Source organism: Gossypium hirsutum, chromosome D08, assembly GCF_007990345.1.
Source record: "Gossypium hirsutum isolate 1008001.06 chromosome D08, Gossypium_hirsutum_v2.1, whole genome shotgun sequence".
Classification (NCBI taxonomy): domain Eukaryota; kingdom Viridiplantae; phylum Streptophyta; class Magnoliopsida; order Malvales; family Malvaceae; genus Gossypium; species Gossypium hirsutum.
This window is the reverse complement of record NC_053444.1, coordinates 21,372,251-21,381,087: the sequence shown is the minus strand read 5'-3', so window position 1 is coordinate 21,381,087 and position 8,837 is coordinate 21,372,251. Positions and strand designations below refer to the sequence as shown.

General features: G+C 35.3%; 1 non-coding gene across 1 annotated transcript; it reads left to right on the top strand.

The window, feature by feature from the left end:
* Nucleotides 1-7,866: 7,866 nt before the first annotated feature.
* LOC121220554 (small nucleolar RNA R71) lies at nucleotides 7,867-7,970 on the top strand. The gene has a single exon (XR_005917769.1). It is a non-coding gene; the product is annotated as a small nucleolar RNA R71 (small nucleolar RNA).
* The last annotated feature ends 867 nt before the right edge of the window (nucleotides 7,971-8,837 follow it).

The window sequence follows — 8,837 nt, the reverse complement described above, 5'->3', positions numbered from 1 at the left end:
ACTAATCAAAACAAAAACATTTCAACCGTCAGAAGTCATCACCCTTTTAAACATTAACATTAAGGCATGTATAGCTAGACTCATACGTGCTATGGTAGTCCTAGAACCGACTAAACCATAGCTCTGATACCAATCAAATGTAACACCCCGAACCCGAAACCGACACCGGAGTCGAACACGAGGTGTTAACTGACTTTAACCCCTTATAAAATTTATTTTCCAGACACTGCCCAATCTGTGTACTAGTCGTTTTAAAAATCATATCTTGAGTTTCGTAACTCGAAAATCAGTTTTGTAATTTTTCCCAGAAACTAGACTCATGTGCCCATCTATGTATTTTTTTCTAGAATTTTTGGTTGGGCCAATTAGTACAGTTTATTAGTCAAAGTCTCCCATGTTGCAGGGGTCGACTACACTGACCTTTGCCCATTACGACTTGAATATCTCCCTGCACGGAGCTTCAATACTGATGCCGTTTGTTTCTATGAAAACTAGACTCAGAGAGGAATCTATAAATATATGGTACGACCCCTAATTATCTCTGGTTAATTTATAATGAATTTCCAAATTCGGAGCAGGGAATCCAGAAACTGTTCTGGCCCTGTCCCACAAAAATCTGATTATCTCTTAATATACTGCCCATATGATCTTTTCGTTACTTCCTCATGAAAACAGACTCATCGAGCTTCGATTACATAATTTATTCATCAATTAATTCCACTCCTACTATTTTTAGTGATTTTTCAATCTCATGACACTGCTGCTGCCAGCATCTGTTACGAAAGTAACTAGGTCCATTTCATGCCTACCCTTGATCCAACTCAATCGAACATTCGTGCCATTTTCGCATGGCTTAAAGTTTACATGCCAAAGTTCAAACACAACGTAATAGCTTATACATGCCAAAATGTTCTTCTAAGCCAACTAAGAAGAAAGTACCAAAACTTGCTATCCGGTGTGATGACTTCGATCCGCAAAAGTAGATGAGTCCAAGCAACCTATAATGGGTGACAAGGAAACACCGAGTGAGTTTATAACTCAGTAAGTCATAAGCAATGTACTACCATCCATCAATAACATTATCACAAGAGGAAACAAAATGGAACGAGACAATTTACTCCATCCATACCGAACCATACCATAGTTCCTCCCACCTATCGATTCAATTTCATATCAATTCATGCATTCACATTCCATATACTCATCAATAGGACATTGAAGCATTTTCATAAATCAATTTATTTTCGTTACAATCAAACGACTAAACGGCCTTTCACCCATCCTACGATAAATTTTATGTACGTGACTTCAAGTATATTTGTCACATAGGTTCAAACTTACCGGGCTCAACACCAAGTATAAGCATAGCACCTATTAGCCATGTACTCAGGACACTTACCCGATCCGCTGTCCGCGATCGACTCAATGGTGTCGCACACATAGTGTCCATAATGATTCACGAATGTATATTGAGTTCGCACACTCAGTGCTATATAATCAACTCGCACACTTAGTGCTACGTAATCAAATCGCACACTTAGTGCTACATAGTCAAACTCGCACACTTAGTGCCGCATGGTCAATTCGCACACTTAGTGCATCATATTCGTTTCGCATACTTAGTGCAACATAGTCAAATCGCACACTTAGTGCTGTACAATTTAATCCCGCGCACTTAGCGCCAATCTCATGGTCATAAATGGTTATACCCGCACGTTTAGTGCCGAGATCAAAACTCAGTACATCTTACCTCTTTTCTTTTCATTCAACAATTTCATCATCACATACGTACATGCATATATATATGTATATTTATTCATTCCATTCAGCATCAATACATAAACATTATGACCATTTGAAATAATACCAACTACATGCTTAACGACTTACCTCGTGTTGGGTAAGACGGTTCCAACTCGGCTACTCGATGACCTTTTCTTTGCCTTTGCTCGATTCACCTCCTTTAACTCCTTGAGCTAAATCAATAATTTAACTAGTTTAACCACTACGATTATCACCAAATAAATCACATTCAATTAACACTACCCATTTACATATACATCAACTATCAAATTCTCACTCCTTAGCTAATGTCGAATGCTTATATAAGCCCTAAGTCATATTTACACATTTATCAACTTTCCAATTCAACTTAATACCAAAAATTAATGTCATTTAAATAGCCAACTCAATTTCATCCTTAATATTTCTTATAACAAAATTTATCAAAATTCAATAAGAAATACATTAAATTCCATGACCGAATTTGCATTTCACCATAATAGCCACTTGCCCTAAAACAATTAAGCCACAATCATTTACTTTACCTAGCTTAGACTTAGATTAATAATTATCTAAATTATTTAAACATTCAACACAAACTCTTCTTTAATTAAGCACATATTCGGCAAGGAAAAATGGTAATTTAGCAAACCTTAGTTTAACATATAATTTGTTTATAACACATTTTAAGCCTTCTTTTCATGCCGTCAACTCAAAACACATACATTACTCAAATATAACCAAGTTCATATTCGGCAATAGCATCCAACATGATAGCCGATTCTTTCTACTTAGCATCTAATGCATACATATGATCATTTGTTTGGCTCAAACGCCCATCCACCATGATTCGTCCAAATTAATATGAAACAACAGCCATATTCTTTATTGACTACTATGGTCGAAAGCTTTATTCATTCCCAAAATCAAATTTTAACATAAACTTTTTACCTTAGTTTAAGCCTAGGATGACCGAGTGGTGTTTCTCCCTTATTCTTCCTTCACATTCGGCTTAGAAGAAACAAAGATGAACACTTAGTTTTCTTCACCCATCCCCCCCTTCTCAAGCTTCAAGTGACCGAATGTTTTTGCCCCAATTCTTTCTTTCAATCCGGCCAAGAAGAACCAAAAAAAACACAACTTGTTTTTCTTTCTTCCTTAGAACATTCGGCCAAGGGGAAATGAAGAAAGATGGACACTTTTTTTTTTGTTTTTCCTTCTTACTTTCACGGCAATAGGGAGGGGAAGAAACAATTACACACATCCTTTCCTTTTTCCATTTCTTTATTTCCCCATACTTCTTATTATATTTTATCCTACATACCTCACTAGGCCAACATGTTCCCAACATGTTTCCACCCATAGCATGGCCGGCCACTTCTTATTAGGAGGGGGAATTTGACATGCAAGTCCCCCCTTTTTTCCCACATGCACTAATAGGTCCTTACGCATTGACCTATCACATTTTAAAATTTTCTCACATAAGTCCTATTGACTTAATTCACATGCAATCGACTAAATCGAAGCTTGAAATTTTCACACATTCATAGTTACATATTCTAGACAATAAATATCACATTCAAACATTTCGGTGACTCGGTTTAACGGTCCCGAAACCACTTCCCGACTAGGGTCAATTTTGGGCTGTCACACGACTTGCACTAAACAGTGCCTCGTGAACAGAGGCTTGCACGTTACGCTCAACTTCATCGAAGTTAGCTCAGTTAGATGAAATTATCTATATGAAAGCTTAATTCAAATCGAGTAAGGAGTTATCACACTATCACAGGTTTTATAGTGGCATGTATTTCTAGACTAGTACATGCTACGTTCAATTTAAGAACCAACAAAGCCATAGCTCTGATACCACTAAATGTAACACCCCTAGCCCGTAACCGTCACCGAAATTGGGTTACGGAGCATTACCGCAAAATCATAACATAAAACCATACATTTTCAATCATTTCATTAAACAAATCATAACCAATTCATATCAATTCATTTTATCCCTTAATTGAGCCCTCGAGGCCTTAGAAACACTTTAGAAATGGTTCGAGACTAAATTAAGAACATTAGAAACATTAAGGAGAAAGCTAGAGAAATTGGACTACAGGGGTCACACGGCCGTGTGCCTCACACGGCTGAGACACACGCTCATGTCTCAGGCCGCGTAACAATTGCAATAGGGACACACGATCGTGTCTTAACCCGTGTCTGTGCCCGTGTAGCTCTCTGACTTGGGTCACACAACCAAGGTACACACTCATGTGCCAGTCTATGTGGTAGGCCGTGTAACTGTCTGACTTGAAACCTTTAAAACCTATAGGGGACACATGACTATGTCGCATGGCCCTGTGTCACACATGGCTGAGACACACACCCATGTCTTTATCCGAGTGGACAAGAAATTGGCCAAAATCAAGCCATTTTCTTCACCCACCTCAAGCATGTACCTAAACACATTTGCACATATGACCAAAGCATCAAAACCTACCCAAAACATGCATAAAAATGACCAATTCACTATTCATTAATCCATACAACCAATATGCCAATAAGGTACCTCAATCACAAACCATTCAACATACCTAAACATATGCATTTTTTGCAATACATCAACTACACATATTAAACTTATTTCCATACCAAAATATACCACAATTGACCACGTTTCAAATATGCCATACTTGATCCATACCATATCGAAATAAACTTGCCATTTGGATCCTTATTCACATGCTTCAAAATTTCATAAGTGATACAAAACAACCATTTCCAAATGGTGCCAAACAACTGAGAAATTTACACATACCAAATTCAACACTTAACATTCAATCCAAACTTTAAGCATAAGTTTCCTATACATGCCATTATAACCTTGGCTAGAACATCAAAAACTATCATTATATTCACTAGATAGTGTGATAGATCTTCGACGTTCTTCCAAACTGATTGAGATTTCGATAACTATAAAACATAAGAAAGAAAACTACGTAAGTATATAATGCTTAGTAAGTTCGTATAGCATAAAACATAACTTACAATTTCATTACATAACATTAAATTTAAGCATAATACAATCCAACCATATGCTTGGCACAAGCCTAAGCACCAACAAGAACACATGTTAGCATACTCAAACATTATCCACATGAATTTAACATAGGAAAGCCATTACATATGAACATAATTCACTTGAATTCACCATCTTCCTTAACATAACATGCTTTCAATGTAACTCACCATTTCAATCCTTTTCACAAATACATATCATGGTTCATATTGAACACTTACCATTCCTTTCCTTTTCATGCTCGTTGAACCGTTTAGAATATCATCGAATGTGCGAGATAGCTCACATGAAGTGTGCTAAACATATAACCGTAAACATTCCTTTCCTTTACATCATTACTCACGAGCTGTGGGTTAAAATGTAAGCTACATAATGTTTCTCACACGAGCTGTGGAGTATCCGCTAAAAATGTAAGACCTCAACCATTGGTAGGACATTCAAGACCAGTACCCAAAACATGAAAACCCTAATGACATGTCATTTGTATCCTACGAATTCCTAAAGTTCAAATGGGACTCGATAGTCATCGTAAGATCGTTGAATTTAAATTATTCAATTACATAGAAATCAACATATTGATCAAAACATAACATTAAATGATATATAATCATACGAACTTACCACAACGATTAAAGCGTAGAAACGAAGTCGACTAATCCGAAGCTTTAGCTTTACCCCGGTCCAAATCCGTACGAGATCTATCTTGATCTAAATATACAATTCAATCTACTTATTATTCATACTATTCAATTTAGTCCAAAATTCATACTTTTGCATAATTAAATTTTTGCCCTTATTATTTTAACTTCTTTACAATTTAGACTTTAATCTCGTAAATTGAAATTTATGCAATTTCATCCACATATCATGCCAGCTAATTTACCTAAGGACTCGTATCAACCCATAAAAACCATCATTTCATAAATTTATCATGATATTTTACTACTTTTACAAATAAATCCCTAAATAATAAATTCATTAAAAATCACTTTACAAAAGTTGTTTTTTAAATAACAAGCACTCATACTCTTTCATTTAATTTCAAGAATCATGCAAACAAGTTCGTGGTAAAACCCTAATCCTTTAACAGTTTTGCAAATTAGTCCCTAGGCTAGTTAGATTAAGCTACAACGATCCTGGAAACATAAAAATCACTAAAAATGGAATCAAAAATCATACCATGCAAGTGGAGAAGCCTAGCCAAATGTTCAACCTTAAAAAATGGTATTTTTCTACCCTATTTTCGATGAAGAAGGTCTTTAAAAAGATGATACCTTATTTGCCTTATTTTCAGTTTACCTTAATTTATTAATTTACAAATTTAACCTTTATTAATTAACCTTGAATTTACTTAATTCCTGTCCATGAATGTCCACTAATAATAATAATGGTCTATTTACCATATAAATCCCTTCATAATTTAATTTCATAGCTAATAAATACCTTTAACTAATAGAACTCTACTTTTGCACATTTTTTTATTTAGTCCGTTTCAGTTAATTAAGCATGCAAACGTCAAAATTTTTTAACGAAATTTTAACACGAACCTAACATAGTCCCATAAACATTAAAATAATAGCAGGAAAAGTAAATTTATCGAATCTTACCAAAACATCCTCGATCTTTCCTTCGAGATATGCCAATGATCGATCCTTAAGTTGAAGTGTTACAGTAGTGGGTCTTCTCATATTCCCAACTGCTTGAAAATGGATTTGGGCATCAAGTTGATGCTTGCTCCTAAGTCACACAAAGCTTTATCAATATATGATTCTCCAATGTTGCAAGGTATTGTAAAGCTTCCAAGATCCTTCAATTTTTAAGGTAGTTTGCTCTGTAAGAATGCACTACACTCCTTTGTCAAAGCGACAGTCTCATACCCGCTCATTTGTTTCTTTTTGGACAAGATATGCTTCAAATACATCACGTAATAGGACATTTGTTCTAAACCTTCTACCAACGGTATGTTGATATGTAGCTGCTTTAGAACATCCAAAAACTTCTTGAATTTTACCTCTTGTTTCTGCTTGTTCTATTAAAGTCTTTGAGGATATGGAACTCTAAGTTGATATGGACAACTTTATTGAGGAGGTAAATCTACAAAAGAGGGTGTTAACTTTTCAAAATTTACTATTGTAGGAACTTCAACTATCAGTTGACTTTCCTCATTTCCAGTAGGCTCATCTTCAACCACAACCTTCTTGGGTTCCAAAATCTTGCCACTTCGTAATTCTACCACTTTGCAATGCTCCTTACCCAAAATTTTCAAATTTTCTCTATCACTCGACAAGGCTCATTATGGTCTACTACGAAGCTCAGTAGCTAACTGACCCCTTTGGTTCTCTAGAGTTTTCAGCGTTGATTCTTGACATTGGATCAAGGCGTCATTTTTCACCATGCACGCCTTTAACAAGTCCTCCAAACTATTTGATGATTCAGTTTGAGGTGGTTTTGGGGCTTGTTGGTTAAACCCTTGGGCTTGGTTGCGTCTATGTTGCATTTGATTGTTGTTCAGTTCATTTTCTTGAATACTCCAGGAAAAGTTTGGATGGGTTTGCCATGATGGATTGTAGAAGTTGGAGTGCAATCCTTGTCCATTTTTGTTTTGATACGGGTTCCTTACATAGTACACTGATTTAGGATTTGAAGGGAAATTCTTGAAAGAATGACCATCCCTACAGTATAAACAGGAAACTACATCATATTGACTTGGTGATTGAGTTGCAAAATTATTCAAACCATTAGTGGTAAACTGTTTTAACATAGAGGAAATAGAATATACTTGAGTAGAGAGTGAGGTTAATGCATCCACTTCATGCACTCTAGCTACTCGTCTTCCTGAAACTGCTCGTTTTGTCAGCTATTGGTAATTATTGCTTGCGATCCTTTCAATGATCTCATAAGCCTCATCATAAGACTTAAACAAAATCGCACCATTCACAGAAGCATCCACCATTAATCTTGTATGTGTATTGAGACCATTATAAAATGTCTCCAATTGGATACAATAAGGAATCCCATGATGAGGACACTTACAAAGTAATTCCTTGAATCTTTCCCATGTCTCATACAAAGATTCAATATTTTACCAAAAACCTTTCTACTAATTCTTGAACTTGGTGGCAATGAATTCAGTTGTGCTCGTGCTCGATCTCGTAGTGAGTATGGAAACAATTTCAACCTCAGTGCGTCTTCAGTCACACCAACTAACTTAAATGAATCACTTACCTCCATGATCAAACGAAGGTGTAAGTGTAGATCTTCCATGGGCATACTACTGAACTGGCCCATCATTTGGAGCACTTGAAACATCTCTGGTTTTAATTCAAATTAGGGTGCTGGAACGACGAAAATGTGCAAGTGTACACAATCGCAACAAGTAATAAAGTGATAAGTAAATTTCTAGTTATCGTACCCACAGGGACTATGAAAAGAATTATTTATGAATACAATTAAAAACACTTTTGTGAAGAAAAATATTTTGATTTTAGGAGGTGATTAAAAACTAAGATTTTAACTAAGTAAAATTAAAAAAAAAGTTCTAATAGACGATTTCAAAAGATGATTTTAATCAAGATGACGTAATTGTGTTGATTAATTACATTTCTTAACTTAGAATTATTAAACTCATGTTCATGTTACGAATAAATTCATGGCAACTCGGTAATTTGCTAACTTATGAACAGACTCACCTACAAAAATCCATTTATCTTTTGACTATATCTTTATGTCAATTAAATCGATTAAACAATTTTTACTAAGCAATTGTGTTAATGCACATACATACCTATGAAATTAAAATAATCTCTTGTACATATTTCTAAGCCAATTTAAACGATTAATTCAATCTCATACGCACATAAAAAATTACGTGAGGCGACAATGTATTTCTACCTTGAAACAGTTTAATCACAATAATCTTACAAGTTATGCAAGGCTAATGTATCATTAGATACCGTTGCTAATTTAAACCTCAGCTACCTTA